The sequence below is a fragment of the Papio anubis genome, chromosome 1, assembly GCF_008728515.1.
Source record: "Papio anubis isolate 15944 chromosome 1, Panubis1.0, whole genome shotgun sequence".
In the NCBI taxonomy this organism is placed as follows: Eukaryota; Metazoa; Chordata; class Mammalia; order Primates; family Cercopithecidae; genus Papio; species Papio anubis.
In genome coordinates, this window is record NC_044976.1 from 18,813,820 (window position 1) to 18,830,547 (window position 16,728).

The window sequence follows — 16,728 nt, forward strand, 5'->3', positions numbered from 1 at the left end:
GATGATGCCCAGGGCAGGTCACACTGTAGAGAGTTCCAGAAGAAATTGTCAGTGACCCCCCAAACCCCCATTCTCCCTCCATTACCAGCTCTGCCTTACTCCTCTGTGCCTGAGAAGGGGAGGGACTAACTTAGAAGCTTTGAGTCTGGGGGATGTTTGAAGCAGGGGGGCTAGGCCCTGGGGCTAGGAAGAAGTGGATGGGACAGGAAGACATGGCCCAGCCAAGCAGGTACCCAAAATCCCAAGGTTCATAATTATCATAATATCATCATCACCACCAACAACAATAATAGTAGCTAACCCTTATGCTAAGCACCCCACATGCTTGATCTCCTATAACCTTCACAACAACCCTGCAAAAGAGGTGCTGTGAGGTCACCCCCACTTTGCAGATGAGAAAAATGAGGCTCAGAGAGAAGGTAGGTAATGTCCAAGACCATGCAGTCGTGCAGCCAGTCCACTGGTCCCCATGTGCTTTTTTATGAGACAGAGTTTCACTTTTGTTCCCCAGGCTGGAGTGCAATGAAACAATCTCGGCTCACTGTAACCTCCGCCTCCCGTCTTCAAGCAATTCTCTTGCCTCAGCCTCCCAAGTAGCTGGGATTACAAGCATACGCCACCATGCCCAGCTAATTTTTTGTCCTTAGTAGAGACGGGTTTTCACCATGTTGGTCCAGCTGGTCTTGAACTCCTGACCTCAGGTGATCCATCCACCTTGGCCTCCCAAAATGCTGGGATTATAGGTGTGAGCCACTGTGCCCGGCCCCACATGCTTTAACAATGAACACTTTTTTCATGACCGGGGGTGGTGGCTCATGCCTGTAATCCCAGTACTTTGGAAGGCCAAGATCAGGAGTTCAAGACCAGCCAGGCCAATATGGCGAAACCCTGCCTCTACTAAAAATACAAAAATTAACCAGCGGTGATGCTGGGTGCCTATAATCCCAGATACTCAGGAGGCTGAGGCAAGGGAATTGCTTGAACCTGGAAGGTGGAGGCTGCAATGAGCCGAGACAGCAACACTGCAATCCAGCCTGGGTGACAGAGTGAGACTCCATCACAAAAAAAAAAATTAGGACTGTGGCTCCCAGCCTTTTTTAAAAACTTAGAATACTTGAACATATAAAGATGAACGTGAAGGGATAATAAAGAAATGTAAATAATTGTATGGGAAAAGAAACTTGTGATGTTACATTGAGTTTTACTCTTGTAAATAACGCAAAACATTACAGGAACAATAACTCAAAAGATGTTTGACTTATTGATAAAGGTTTGAACACTCTCCTTTGTAATGTGCAGTCATAACTTCTAAGCTAAAAGCCAAAGGTGAAAAAATATTCCCAAGAAAAACATTCCAAAGAAATAAAAAGTTCACTTACATTCCAAGTAGATATAGAATAAAACTATTCAAGAAGTATCTCGGCTGGACGCGGTGGCTCACACCTGTAATCCCAACACTTTGGGAGGCTGAGGCGGGCAGATCACCTGAGGTCAGGAGTTTGAGACCAGCCTGACCAACATAGAGAAACTCTGTCTCTACTAAAAATAAAAAATTATTCGGGCCTGGTGGCGCATGCCTGTAATCCCAGCTACTCGGGAGGCTGAGGCAGGAGAATCACTTGAGCCTAGGTGGCGGAGGTTGCGGTGAGTTGAGATCATGCCACTGCACTCTAGCCTGGGCTTGAAAGTCCATCCCCCCCGAAAAAAAAAGAAAAAAAAAGAACACTTTTTTCAAATAAAATTAAAATTATGGGTAATCCCAATATGTAAAACAGAAAAGAGCAATATGTTATTAATGCACATGTCTTTTTGGTTAAATTTTATAAACTTATTTATTCTAAAGTCAGTCATTGAGAATAATGAGGCTGAGTGCTTTTTTTTTTTTTTATTTGGAGGTCACAGAGGCTACTTCAATGTTATTGCCACTTCAAGCATCCATTTGATGCCTGTGTTTTGTATAAATGGCTGGTATCAAGGAAATCCTCATTCTCATAGAAAAGCATCTACTAAAGCTATTATTTGTGAACAGTTTGCTTGCTTTTTAAGGATATTCTCTATTTTTTCTGATTCAGAAATTTAAAAGAAGTTATCTAAGTCTGTTTTGTATTGCTACAACAAAATATCACAGACTGGATAATTTATAAAGAAAAGAGGCTGGGCATGGTGGCTCACACCTGTAGTCCTAGCACTTCGGGAGGCAGAAGCCAAAGGATGTCTTGAAGCCAGGAGTTCGAGACCAGCTTAGGTAACATAGATGCAGCCTATTAAAAAAAGAAAAAGAGAAAAAAAAAACCAAGCGTAGTGGCACATGCTGTAATCCCAGCTACTCTGGAGGCTGAGGTGGAAGGATGACTCAAGCCCAGGCGTTCGAGGCTGCAGTGAGCCCGGTGATTGCACCACTGCACTCCAGCCTGGATGACAGAGCAAGACCCCATCTCTTAAAAAAAAAAAAAAAAAAAAAAGGAAAGGAAAAGAAGAAGCAGCAGCTTACCAGCTATCATTATCAAAGGAGATAGCCTCAGTCTCATGTGAAGCTTCCATATATCATATGAGTGAGTCTCATTGGCAAGAACTACATCTCTTCCAGACCCTAGCAGCAAGGGAGTCCAGAAAAGGCAGTTTTTAGTCATTTAGCCTCTGCAGTAGAGGTCAGACCATAGGAGGGGTCAGAATGAAGGTCAGGTGCCAATGGACAGTATCTAGCCCATTAGTGCTAGAAACATACTTTAAAATGTAATGGCCAACACTTGCTTGGTGTTTAATTAAGCCTAGTAACCAGTGTATAATATGTAATATATACTTGCTTGTATAGTTTTGAAAAACAGATTTTTTTTTTTTTTGAGACGGAAGCTTGCTCTGTCACCCAGGCTGGAATGCAGTGGTGCAATTTTGGCTTACTGCAACCTCTGCTTCTCAGGTTCAAGCAATTCTCCTGTCTCAGCCTCCTGAGTAGCTGGGATTACAGGCGCACACTACCACACCCAGCTAATTTTTGTATTTTTAGTAGAGACGGAGTTTCACCATGTTGGCCAGGCTGGTCTTGACCTCCTCACCTCAAATGATCTACCTGCCTCGACCTCCCAAAGTGCTGGGATTATAGGCATGAGTCACTGCGCCCGGCCAGAAGCAGATATTTGAGGTCCTGGATTCCAGACAAAAAAAGAGAGAGTGCTTCTCAATAGCATATTTAAAATAAGATAAAATGCACCAGGCTTGCTCCAGGATGTAAGACTTGGAGCCTTGCTGTGGCTGTCCCCTCTGCTGGGAACACCTTTCCCTAGATATCTGCTCGGCTCACCCCCTCACCTGCTTCAAGTGTTTTCTTCTCAATGAGGCCCACACTGACTACTTGACTGAATACCATGATCTGCTCCTCTCCGCCAGCATTACCTGTCTCCCAACCCTGCCTACTTGTCCCTTTTTTCCATGGAACTTATTACCTCCTTACACACTCTATAACGTACGTATTTATTATGCTCATTTTATGACCTTTCTCCCCCGTTAGAAAGTAAGCTTGGCTGGGTGCGGTAGCTCAAGCCTGTAATCCCAGCACTTTGGGAGGCCGAGGCAGGTGGATCACTTGAGGTCAGGAGTTCAAGACCAGCCTGGCCAACATGGTGAAACCCCACCTCTACAAAAATACAAAAATTAGCCAGGTGTAGTGGCATGTGCCTGTAATCCCAGTTACTTGGGAGGCTGAGGCAGGAGAATAGCTTGAACCCAGGAGGTGGAGGCTGCAGTGAGCTAAGATCTCGCCACTACATTCCAGCCTGGGTGACAGAGTGAGACTCCTTCTCAAAAATAAAAAATAAAAAATAAAAGATGGTAAGCTTGATGGCAGGAATGTTTGCCTGTAGAGACAGGATCTCCCTGTGTTGCCCAGGCCAGTCTTGAACTCTTGCACTCAAGTGATTCTCCTGCCTTGGCCTCCCAGAGTGCTAGGATTATAGGCATGAGCCACCATGCCTGACCAGCACAATTTTTTAAAGAGGTAAAAGTATGAGTTAGGAATGATACACTTCCAGTTCTTGACAATATCGCAACCAGCAAGGTTGCTGCCTCCCTCCCTCCCCCCCTCCTCCCCTCCTCAGCCCTTTCCCTGGGAGCACCACAGAAAACCTATTTGGTAGTAGAGTGGCAGTGGCCAGAGGAAGTGAGAATATGCTAAGGTGCTGTCTTGTTGAAAAGGAAGTTATGTATGTCGATAAACTTCAGAAATTGACAGGGGAAATTAACATAAATACAAACAATAATTATGGCTAACCATTAAAGAAAGAAAAAGAAAAGGAATAATTTTCAAATGAGTAGAAGGAAAAGTGTCAATGTAATAAAAGGCAGAAAAAGAGGGGATGAGGGAGAAACAAAAATAAAATATAGTGATTGGTCAGTGTTCCACTGCAGACAACAGTGTCCACCCAGCAGGCCTAACCAGAATGGGCTGATGAGGGTGATCTGGTTGGTTTCAGACACGTTGGAAGGGTTGAGAGGCCAACTCTAGGCTGAACTTCCAGGAATATCCCCTGAATCTCACTGTAAAATGAGCCTAGCTGGAGAGCTTCTGCCACTGCTGCTGACTCAAGACCCTCGCTACCCATGTTGCGGTACAGGTACAGGAGGCTCCAAGTCACGAAGCTGCTGACACCTGCTTAGCACCCTGAAGCCAGGAGTTGATCTGGAACTAGGGCCTCTGCTGCAGCCGCCTCAGAAGAACCGAAATGCTTCCACCACGATGCAGCCAGAAGAGCTGTGTGGCCACTTCCTCCCAGTGCCTTCCCTTTCTGGTGTGTTTGCATTTTCCTGGCAGAAGCCAGGTGACCTGTGGAAATCCCAGCTGCATGAGAGTCTGGAAATGTCCTCTCTAACCGTCCTGGCTCTAAAGTTTAAGAAGTCATGATGGAAAGAAAGAGGTTTGGAGAGGGGCTGAGTGGGGTCGGTCTTCGGACCTTGCCGCAGTCCACTCACTCTTGGTCACTCAACTTCCATTTCCAACCTGCATTCCCTTCTTAAACTTCCATGAAACAACCACAACATGTTACCACCCACAGTAATGTAAACGTACTTCAATCAAACAAGAAACACTCGTATTCTTTGCTCAGACAGGGACATCCAAAGCCCCAGCAGTTACTGCTTCCATCTCCCACTGCCGGGAACTTGGGTGATGTTTACTTCTTCTCTGGTTTAGTCACAATCCCATCTTGATATCCTATGATCTATACATTAAATTGTAAACTTTACTACCAACAAATCACATTATTCAAAATGGTAGAGGAAGAAAGGGAATAATTATAACCGTCAATAAATATATGCATGACAGGCCAGGCATGATGACTCACGCCTATAATCCCAGCAATTTCGGAGGCCGAGGCGGGCGGACCACTTGAGGCCAGGAGTTCAAGACCAGCCTGGCCAACATGGCAAAACCTCATCTCTACTAAAAATGCAAAAATTACCCGGGCAGAGTGGCAAATCCCTGTAATCCCAGCTACTCAGGAGGCTGAGGCACAAGAATCGCTTGAATGCGTGAGGCAGAGGTTGCAGTGGGCCAAGATCACACCACTGCACTTCAGTCTGGGCAACAAAGCAAGACTGTCTCAAAAAATAAAAAAATTTAAAAAAATAAGTACATGCAATATAATATCACAAATATTTTAACTATTCTGATAGCTATTTCAATACAATTGTTTTGCTTTATAATTATGTGCATTTAAAACTGTTATTTTGGCCGGGTGCGGTGGCTCATGCCTGTAATCCCAGTACTTTGGGAGGCGAGGCAGGCAGATCACAAGGTCAGGAGTTCGAGAACAGCTTGACTAATATGGTGAAACACTGTCTCTACTAAAAATACAAAAATTAGCCGGGCACGGTGTCAGGCGCCTGTAATCTCAGCTACTTGGGAGGCTGAGGCAGGAGAATCACTTGAACTCAGGAGGCAGAGGTTGCAGTGAGCCGAGATTACACCATTGTACTCCAGCCTGGGCAACAGAGTGAGATTCCGTGTTAAAAAAAAAAAAAAAGATGGCCACCGCCCCCGAGCTGCCTCTCGGCCTGCAGCAGCTGTGGGCGCTGCACCCCAAACCGGGCGTGGTCCCGCTACACTCGCCCTGGACCTTCTGGCTCGACAGATCCCTCCCTGGTGCCACAGCAGCTGAGTGCGCATGAAATCTGAAGAAAATCTACACAGTACAGACAGTACAGATATTCTGGAGTGTATACAATAATATCCCTCCTGTGACTAGCCTGCCTTTGAGATGCAGTTATCATTTAATGAGAGGAGAGAGGCGACCACTTTGGGAAGAGGAGAGTAATGCAAAGGGCGGCGTATGGACGATGAAAGTCCCCAAGGACAGCACGTCCACAGTTTGGAAAGTGTTGCCGTTAGCAACCATCGAGAAACAGTTCACAGACTGTGCTGCAGCAGATGACGAAGTAATAGGAGTTAGTGTCAGTGTTCGGGACCGAGAAGACGTCGTCCAACTCTGGAATGTAAATGTCTCTTTAGTGGGTGAAGCGACTGTTTTAGGAAAGATCTATGAACTTCTGCCCCACATAACTTTTTTTTTCTTTTTTTTTTTTTTGAGACGGAGTCTCGCTCTGTCGCCCAGGCTGGAGTGCAGTGGCCCGATCTCAGCTCACTGCAAGCTCCGCCTCCCGGGTTTACGCCATTCTCCTGCCTCAGCCTCCCGAGGACTACAGGCTCCGGCCACCTCGCCCGGCTAGCTTTTTGTATTTTTTAGTAGAGACAGGGTTTCACCGTGTTAGCCAGGATGGTCTCGATCTCCTGACCTCGTGATCCGCCCGTCTCGGCCTCCGAAAGTGCTAGGCCCACGTAACTTTTAAAGCAGTATTTTATAAACCCCATGAAGAGCATCATGCTTTTGAAGGTGGATGTGGAAAACACTAATTGCACTCTGTAAAGAATTCTTTGTCCTTTGCTGATTGGTTTTGGAATCGGTCTTAACAGGAGGGAGAGTGAAGAGAAGACTTGCGGAAGCCGATGCTGGTCAATTTAGAGTGGGTTTCTGTCCTTGCAGATGGGCAATTAGGACTCAAAGTGGCAGGTGGGATTGAGGGAGATTGTGTGGGTTTCTACCGTCACATTACTTGCTTTTTTAAAAACAACAAAAAAATAAAATAAAAACCTTTTTTTTGGCTTTCTAAATTCTCTGTTCTTTTCACTCTGAATTTTTTTTTTGTGCCCTTTAAAATTCCTTATTCAGCCTAATTATTGTTTTCTACACTCCCCTTTCATTGAGGCATGAGAAATCGGTTTCCCTTTAAGTAGTTCTGCTGTACCTAGTTAATGAGAATATGCATAATCGTGACAATACTGCTTTTGAATACCACACTGTACAAGGAGGAATACTAGCTTGGAGAAACCTGTCTTCTGATTATTTGTTGTGACATATTCCTATATACTGTGAGCTGGGCATTGTTTTTTTCTGTCCCAGGAAAAAGAAAAACCATACTTAATCTGATTTTACACTGATTGCACTCAAATCTTTAATTTTCCTTTTAAAAACTTTTTTTTAGCGATAAAAGGAAAATAATAGTTGGATAAAAGGAAAATAATAGTTGGATTGCCTAACATGAAAACTATAATCACAATTCAGTATCAGGATATAAATCAAGCTCTAAGTCTTTGGACCCTTTGTAAAAACATTTCTAATCAGAATTTTAATTTGGCCTTTTCAACCAAAGGCTTAGAGTAGTAGCAAGGGATTTCTCCCAATAGGAAACCTGATGTTTCTGATTTAAAGAGAAAGTGATATTTTAATTGTTTGGATTAAGCTCCTTGCAAAGTTCGGGTGTGTTTATCCACTCAGGGCTTTCCCAGTCAACGCTAACACATTTTGTTAAATGATCACTTTCCCTGCTCACATTGTGTGTCATTTCTCATCATCAGCAGTCCTCCAGCCTGGGCAGCTGTCCCCACCCTTTTTCATGTAGGTGCAGGAAGTTACATCTCATTTCCAGGATGCATGTGAACATTTACAAAGTTGAACTTTGAGTGCATTCTGCTCATATTAGTTATTGGGATTGTTGATATACATTGTATTATGCTACCAAAGAAACATTGGTTTTATTAGAAGGAAATGGTCATCCTCTGGACCACGGAGACTTGCTCAGAATACGCCGATTTCCCTCTCCTGACTTTGCCAAGCCTTTTGCTGCTTTTGCCTGATAAAGGGCAGGGCCATTCAGAGACACTTCCCCTAGTTGGCTTGTTTTTGGAGTCACGGGAGCTAGTGTCTGCTCACACATTTTTCAAAAGGGCGGTGCACTCAGAACTTCACTGTACCTGAGATTTTTAATTCCTCTTGCAGTGTTGACCAGCAGAGAGACTCAAGGCTACTTTAAGCCTTCACTATGTGCTTGTAGATAAAAATCTCCATTCAAACATTTTAAAGGACTTTGAACATTATCTGTTTATAGACGTCGTGCCCTTCACTTGGTTAGTAACCACCTCAGCCAGAATCCTTATCGTCATAGGTTTTTTTAAATGCTTTTTTTTCCCCCTAAACTTGAGTTTCCTTAGTGATTTCAAAATGAAGTATGAGAATATCAGATTCCATTAGCAAAAGCCTGGGACTTGTTTCTCCAAACATTGTGCTAACATTCAACTTGTTTTAAAATTATGACTCAAGAATTTTAAAAAATTATTCTGGACACGAATTAAAACTCTTTTTTATAATATAAATATTTTTCTGATAGATTAGAAAAAAGGATATCATTGACTTCACTATAATTGTCATATATATTTCCATAAATAAATGGATTTTGAAGTATTTTTATTTTTTGAACTTTATTTAAAGCATGTGTGATGACATGTTCAACTTTTGCATGTATGTAGCCTTTGAAGTAAAAATAAAATAAATAAGAATGTTAAAAAAAATAAAATAAAAGACAAAAACAAACAAACAAAAAAACTGTTATTTTGGCTAGGTGCGATGGCTCACACCTGTAATTCCAACACTTTGGGAGGCCAAGGCGGGTGGATCACCTGAGGTCAGGAGTTTGAGACCAGCCTGGCCAACATAGTGAAACCCTGTCTCTACTAAAAATGCAAAAATTGGCCGGGCGCGGTGGCTCAAGCCTGTAATCCCAGCACTTTGGGAGGCCGAGACGGGCGGATCACGAGGTCAGGAGATCGAGACCATCCTGGCTAGCACGGTGAAACCCCGTCTCTACTAAAAAATACAAAAAACTAGCCGGGCGAGGTGGCGGGCGCCTGTAGTCCCAGCTACTCGGGAGGCTGAGACAGGAGAATGGCGTAAACCTGGGAGGCGGAGCTTGCAGTGAGCTGAGATCCGGCCACTGCACTCCAGCCTGGGTGACAGAGCAAGACTCCGTCTCAAAAAAAAAAAAAAAAAAATGCAAAAATTACCCGGGCGTGGTGGCACGTGCCTATAATTCCAGCTACTCAGTAGGCTGAGGCAGAAGAAGCGCTTGCACCCGGGAGGCGGAGGTTACAGTGAGCAGAGATCGTGCCTCTGCACTACAGCCTGGGTGACAGAGTGAGACTCCATCTCAAAAAAGTGAAATAAAATGAAATAAAACCATTATTTTAAAAAGAGACTCATAGGGCCAGGTGCTGTGGCTCACTCCTCCCAAAGTGCTGTAATCTCAGCACTTTGAGAGGCCAAGGTGGGCAGATCACAAGATCAGGAGGTCGAGAGCAGCCTGGCCAACGTGGTGAAATCCCGGTCTCTACTAAAAATACAAAAATTGGCCAGGCATAGTGTCACACGCCTGTAGTCCCAGCTATTCAGAAGGCTGAGGCAGGAGAATCACATGAACCGGAGAGGCAGAGGTTGCAGTGAGCCAAGATCATGCCACTGCACTCCATCCAGCCTGAGCCACAGAGCGAAAGTCTGTCTCAAAAACAAAACAAAAACAAAACAAAAAAAAAATGGGACTCTTAGGCCTCACCAGGTTGCCAACACAGTCTATAGTAAAATATAGGTTAAGAACTCTTAAAGGGATTCCTAAACTATTAACATTAACATCAGAAAGAGAAGGATATAAGATTTTAGTAAAAAGCATGAGAAATAGAGAGGGACATTATATACAAATAAAAGAGACAATCAAGAACATATAATGTTAACAAATACATATATATATGTGTGTATATATATATGTACCTAACAATATAGCTTCAAAAGATATAAAGCAACAACTGATAGGAATACATGGAAAATATATATAAATGAACAGTTGTAGTTGCAGATTTTAACAAACCTCTTCCAGAAACTGATAGATCAGTTAGATGGAAATAAGGGAGATAATCGTTTTTTGAAGAGCATAGTTAATAAGTTCTAAGGCCTCAAGGGATCCTCCCACCTCCCACCTCAGCCTCCCAAAAAGCTGAGATTACGGGTGTGAGTCATTGCACCCAGCCAATAGTTTAGCTTTTTTTTCTTAAACAAAAACACCAGACTCAGATGGTTTTACAGAAAGATCATACCAAAATGTCAAGGAATGAACTATTCCAGCAAACTCCTCCAGAGGCAAGATAAGATCGTTTTCAAAGAAAATTGAAAAATCGATTCCAAAATTTATATATAAGAACAAAAGCCCAACGGGGAGATAAATCTCCAGAAATCAAGACTTATTGTTAAACTGTAATAATAAAGATAGGTATGGTATACATGTAGGAATGAACAAATTCACCAGTGGAACAGAATGGAGAGTCCAAAATCATTCTCACTCAAATAGAATTTCAAATAGAAATTTGAAACTTAACACAGCTGGCATTGTAGATCTCTGGGGAAAGGAGGGAGTATTCAATTAATAGTGCTGAGATAATTGGATATCCATATGGAAAAAATTAAATTGGATCCCTGCCTTATACCGGAATTAATAAAAATTAATTCCAGATGAATGAAAGACTTAAAAGCGAAAAGTAAAACTTTAAAACTTTTGATAGTGGTGGCTTACGCCTCTAATCCCAGCACTTTGGGAGGCCGAGGTGGGTGGATCACCTGAAGTCAGGAGTTTGAGACCAGCTTGGCCAATATGGCAAAACCCTGTCTCTACCAAAAATGCAAAAAATCAGCTGGGCATGGTGGCACGTGCCTGTAGTCCCAGCTACTTGGGAGGCTGAGGCAGGAGAATCGCCTGAGCCGGAGAGGCAGAGGTTGCAGTGAGTTGAGACTGCACCACACCACTCCAGCCTGGACAACAGAGTAAGTGAGACTTTGTCTCAAAAAATAATAATAATAATAATAATAATAATAATAATAAATAAAACTTTTCAAAATATATCTTCATTCCGATCCTCTTATGGATACAGGAAAGAGTGTCTCTGTTGACCTAGGGCTGGAATCACTGAATCTCAAGGTAAGCGCATACCTAATTTTACTGAGCCCTGCTGAGTTGCTCTCCAGAAGGTTGTACCAGTTGAAAATCCCAGCAGCAGTGCAGGAGGACTCAAGTCCCTCCTCATCTTTGCCAACCCTTATCATTATCCAACTTTTTTTTTTTTTTTTGCCATTCTGATGAGTGTAAAGTGACATCTCACTGTCTTAATTTCATCTCTGTGAATACTTTAAAATGTTGTACAAATACTTCCCTTTCTGTAAATTGCCCATCCATATCTTTTGCCCATCTCCCTATAGAGTTCCTTGTCTTTTTCTTGTTGGTTTGTCACGCGTCCCTTACATAGTCACTATATTAATTATTCGCAATCATTTCAGCCATCGAAAAGAGTTTTTGTTTTTTTGTTTTGTTTTGTTTTGTTTTGTTTGACGGAGTCTCAACTCTGTCACCCAGGTTAGAGTGCAGTGGCTCAGTCATGGCTCACTGCAACCTCAGCCTCCCTGGGCTCAAACCATCCTCTCACCTCAGCTTCCTGAGTAGCTGGGACTACTACTCAGTAGAGATGGGGTTTCGGCATGTTGCCCAGGCTGGTCTGGAACTCCTGGCCTCTAGTGATCCTCCCACCTCGGACTCCCAAAGTGCTGGGATTACAGGTGTAAGCCCCTGAGCCCAGCCGAAAAGATCTTTGTTTCCTGTTTTTTTCAACTTTCTACTGACTTTGTCCATGAAGTCCTTCATCTAATAAAACTCCTTAATTTTTATGTAGCCAAGTTTGAAGACTTGAAAGTTTGTAGAGAAGTTTTTTCCATCACCATCTCTTCTGTAAAATATCTGTTCAAGTCTTTTGCTTACTTTTCTATTGGGGTGTTTGTCTTTTTCTTACTGGTTTTAAGAATTCTTGATATATTGCCAGGGGCAGTGGCTCATGCCTGTAATCCCAGCACTTTGGGAGGCCGAGGCGGGTGGATCACGAGGTCAGGAGATCAAGACCACCCTGGCTAACATGGTGAAACCCCGTCTCTACTAAAAATACAAAAAAATTAGCTGGGCATGGTGGCGGGCACCTGTAGTCCCAGCTACTCGGGAGGCTGAGGCAGGAGACTGGCGAGAATCCAGGAGGCGGAGCTTGCAGGAAGCGGAGATCACGCCACTGCATTCCAGCCTGGGCAACAGAGCAAGACTCTGTCTCAAAAACAAAAAAAAGATTTATCGATATATTATGGATCATAATCCTTCCAGGGAGTGTTAACTCCCTGGCATTTCTGGCCTACCCTATGCATGGGCTGAGCAGACTCATATGCCCAGGGAATGCTTAAGGTAAGAAGCCGTGGGTATGTTTAGGAACTATCCATTAAAGCTGGAGGTGACATCTGGGATGGCTAAGGAGGTGTGGGTGAGGCTCCGACAGTATTTGCTATACCCACATTGTCCAATATGAACAGCCACCCATCATTTAACACTCCTTTTGGGCTGGGTGCAATGGCTCACAACTGTAATCCCAGCACTTTGGGAGGCTGAGGCGGGGGGCGGATCACAAGGTTAGGAGATTGAGACCATCCTGGTAACATGGTGAAACCTCGTCTCTACTAAAAAAAAATACAAAAAATTAGTGAGGCATGGTGGCACCCACCTGTAATCCCAACTGTTTGGGAGGCTGAGGCAGGAAAATTGCTTGAACCCAGGAGGCGGTGGTTGCAGTGAGCCAAGATGGTGCCACTGCACTCCGGCCTGGGTGACAGAGCAAGACTCCATATCAAAAAATAAATAAATAAATAAATAGATAGATAGATAGATAAAATAAAAAAGACTCCTTTTATCCTCTTGTTACCTGGGAAGCTTTCCCTAACCTACCTACCCCACCACTCCTTCCAAACAATAGTTTTTCCATATTGCTATGAGACCCAGTACCTAATCTTGTTTTATAGTGTTTTATACCTGTCTGTTGGCTTATCTGTCTCCTTCACTAGTGTGAGATCCTCAAGACAGGTACCAAGTCTCATCCACCTCTGATTCTCTAGTACCGAACACAGGGCCTGGCACACAGTATTTGCTATACCATGTGTTAACACTTTTTGAGCACTTACCACATGCCATTCGCCATGCTAAAATCTTTATGTATATTATCTCACTTGATTTTTACAAACATCCTAGGAAGTAATATGTTCCACTAGATGTCACAGGATTGACAGAAACAAAACTCAAACAAGTTTAAGATAGAAGTGAATTGCATTGGCTCAATTAAAGGAAAATCTAGAAGCATGCCAGACAATCAGCAAGCAATTGGGGTTCTTTTCCTCCATCTCTCAGCTCTGTTTCTCTCCATCAGGCTTCATTCTGCAAGGAAGCTCTCTCTACCAAGAGGGGGAAGCTAGCTGCCAGCAACCGTTGCATCTTCCTAGCTTAGCAGCCACAATGGGAAAAACCAACATTCCCACTGACTCAGCAGAAAAGCGAAGTCTCTGATTGGCGTATCCTGTGTCAACTGCTTGTACCTGCTCACGGAGTGGAAGCACAATGATTGGCAGTCCACCAAGAGGTCTCACCTAAAAGAATCAAAATAAAACAAAAGAGATGGGAAGCCTTCCTGAGCAGGATAAAACCATGATCCACCAGAGATGGGTCCTTATGTTGTCCCATTGTATAAATGAGGAAAGAGGCACAGATCACTTGCCTGGGGATACCACTGGTGATATTTAAACGGATGGATCTGATGCCAAGTCCTGCACCCCTTGTCGGTCCATTATACTGGCTCCTCCCATGAATTCTGGGATGGATGAGAGCCCAGGATTCTGAAGGCAGACAAACTCAGGTTTAAGATCTATTATTATTATTAGACAGGATCTTGCTCTGTCACCCAGGAATGAATGGCAATATCATAGTTCACTGTAGCCTGAAACTCCTGGGTTCAAGCCACCCTCCCACCTCAGCCTCATGAGTAGCTGAGACTAAAGGCATGTGCCACCATACCTGGCTAATTTTTTTTTTTTTTTTTTTGTAGAGATGGGGTCTTAGTATGTTGCACAGGGTGGTCTCAAACTCCTGGCCTCAAGCGATCCTCCTCCAGCCTCAGCCTCCCAAAGCACTGGGATTACAGGTGTGAGCCACCGCACCCAGCCTGAGATCCATTTTGATCTCTATGAGTTCAAGTGTCCTCATCAGTCGAAGATGGGCAATAATAGTATCTTTATCTTGTGGTGAGGATTAAATGAAATCATTCAAATAATGTATTTAGCATAGGGCCTGGCACATAAAAAGAGCTAAATTAATGTTTGCTCCTATTATCAATAACTGCTCATTGAATGAGTAAGTGAATGCATGGTACCTAGACTCTAACATGAAGACTCTGGTAGTTCATCTCACAGTGTGAAGGCCTGGGAGCAGGGTTTAGGGAGGACCTTGGACCCTTGAAAATCTCCACTACGACTCAAAACACTCTCCATGGATTTTCTATTCTTTGAGCTGGGCAATTAACTTTTCTTCATTTTTCTTTCTCTCTTTTTTTTTCTTTTGAGACAGGGTCTCATAACATAATGTTACTCAAGCTGGGGTACAGTGATGCAATCGTAGCTCGCTGCAGCCTCAAACACCTAGGCTCAGGTGATCCTCCTGCCTCAGTTTCCTGAGTAGTTAGGATTACAGGTGCACACCAGCATGCCCAGCAGATTTCTTTTGTTGTTAAGATAGGGTCTTTCTATGTTGTCCAGGCTGGTCTCAAACTCCTGACCTCAAGTGATCCTCCCACCCTGGCATCCCAAAGCACTGGGATTACATGTGTGAGCCACTGAAACCAGCCAACTTTTCTTAATTTTACATAAAGTGAAAAGAAAAGCATGTTAGAAAGTACTGTTCATATTATTGATCTGTGACTTAGCTCTAAGCAAATTTCCAAGCCCACTTTCTCCCTCCAACCGGATGACCACCCCAAGCCCCTTCCATTAGGAATTCTAGGCCAGGTGCAGTGGCTCATGCCTGTTATCCCAGGACTTTGGAAGGCTGAAGCGGGCAGATCACATGAGGCCAGGAGTTTGAGCCCAGCCTGGCCAACACAGCAAAACTCCATCTCTAGTAAAACTACAAAAAATTACCTGGGCATGGTGGCACACACCTGTAATCCCAGCTCCTTGGGAGGCTGAGGCACAAGAATTGCTTGAACCCAGGAGGCGGAGGTTGAAGTGAGCTGAGATCGTGCCACTGCACTCCAGCCTGGGCAACAAAGTGAGACTCTGTCTCAAAAAGAAAAAGGAATTCTAGAGCCACCACTGGCACCCACGCTCCATACAGCTGGGTTTGGAATGAGCGCTGTCCTCACGTACGACCACGTGCAGGTAAAGAGCTTTGAAGGTGCCAAGGGCTATAATTAGCTCGGGAGGTCATCTAGGTTCTCCTAGCACTGTGGAGTCAAGGAGTCCTGAAGTCCAGTCCCAGGCCTGGGCAGGGCTGGGTGGGGTAAACTGAGACAGGGCAGGGGACAGAAACGGGACGACTTATTGAGGTCTCTGACAGGCCTGTCAGGCCAGCAGGGCGCTACAATTCTTTTCCCAGTTGTAATTATACTTAACCCCAAAAAGCCTTAGAATTATTCCCACGTCGAGTGGGCACACGGTGTCCTGAGACATCTGTGGCCGTCTGAGAGCCAGGAAACTGCTCTAGATGCCAAAGGTATAGAGACAGGAGAAAAGTGCATGGGTAGAGGGGCCCTCAGCCCCAGCAGGAGGGAATAGGCTGCCTCTCTGAGGGCTGGATGCAGTGGGAGGGGAGGGGATCTGAAGGGAGGGGAGGCATGGAGGAAAGGAAGCAAACTTTACCCAACTCTTCAGCGGCCCACCTGGGCGTCTGCAGTGTCCACATACAGTTGAGAGCTCCAAGTCTGGGACACAGATATGCCAGCATGCAGGACACGAGATGCTGCCTTGTATTCTCCTCCTTTCCCCTGCCTTTCCCCCTGCCCCTTCCCCATTCCCCATCCAAACTCTCCTGCTAGGCAGGGGTGTGGAAACTGTTGGATGTCTTTGGCCACTCAAGCTGGAGTTCTGCCCCATGTGATCTTGGCTGTGTCACTTAATGACAATAACTCAGTTTGTGTGGAGTCAGTTTGTGTGGAGTTGTGTTCACATCATGATGTCACCAGACTCTCCAGCCACACCCATTGTACACGCATTATCTCATTCAATCCTCATGACAACTCTGGAAGTGAAATCATGTTAGTGTGCCCATTTTGCAGATGAGGACACCGAGGCTTAGAGAGATTGTGTGTGACCCTCCCAACATCATATGGCTAATAAATGGCAGGAATGGAATTCAAATCATGGTTTACTAAACTCCAAAGCTGGAGCTCTTCTATAGTCTCAGGATCTAGAACAGGGATTATTACTATCCCTGCTGTTGACATGAAACTGTGGCTCAGGGAGG

General features: G+C 44.3%; 1 long non-coding RNA gene and 1 pseudogene across 2 annotated transcripts; one reads left to right on the forward strand and one right to left on the reverse strand.

The window, feature by feature from the left end:
- The first annotated feature begins 5,992 nt into the window (after positions 1-5,992).
- Positions 5,993-8,786, forward strand: LOC101026963 (annotated as a pseudogene).
- A 4,740-nt stretch (positions 8,787-13,526) lies between these two features.
- On the reverse strand, positions 13,527-16,340 carry LOC108583370. 2 transcript variants are annotated; one of them, XR_001897968.3, is made up of 2 exons: positions 16,145-16,340; positions 13,527-13,862 (listed from the first exon to the last, which is right to left on the reverse strand). It is a non-coding gene; the product is annotated as an uncharacterized LOC108583370 (long non-coding RNA). The 2 variants fall into 2 exon arrangements; XR_001897969.3 differs by having other exon boundaries at positions 16,125-16,340.
- Between the last annotated feature and the right edge of the window lie 388 nt (positions 16,341-16,728).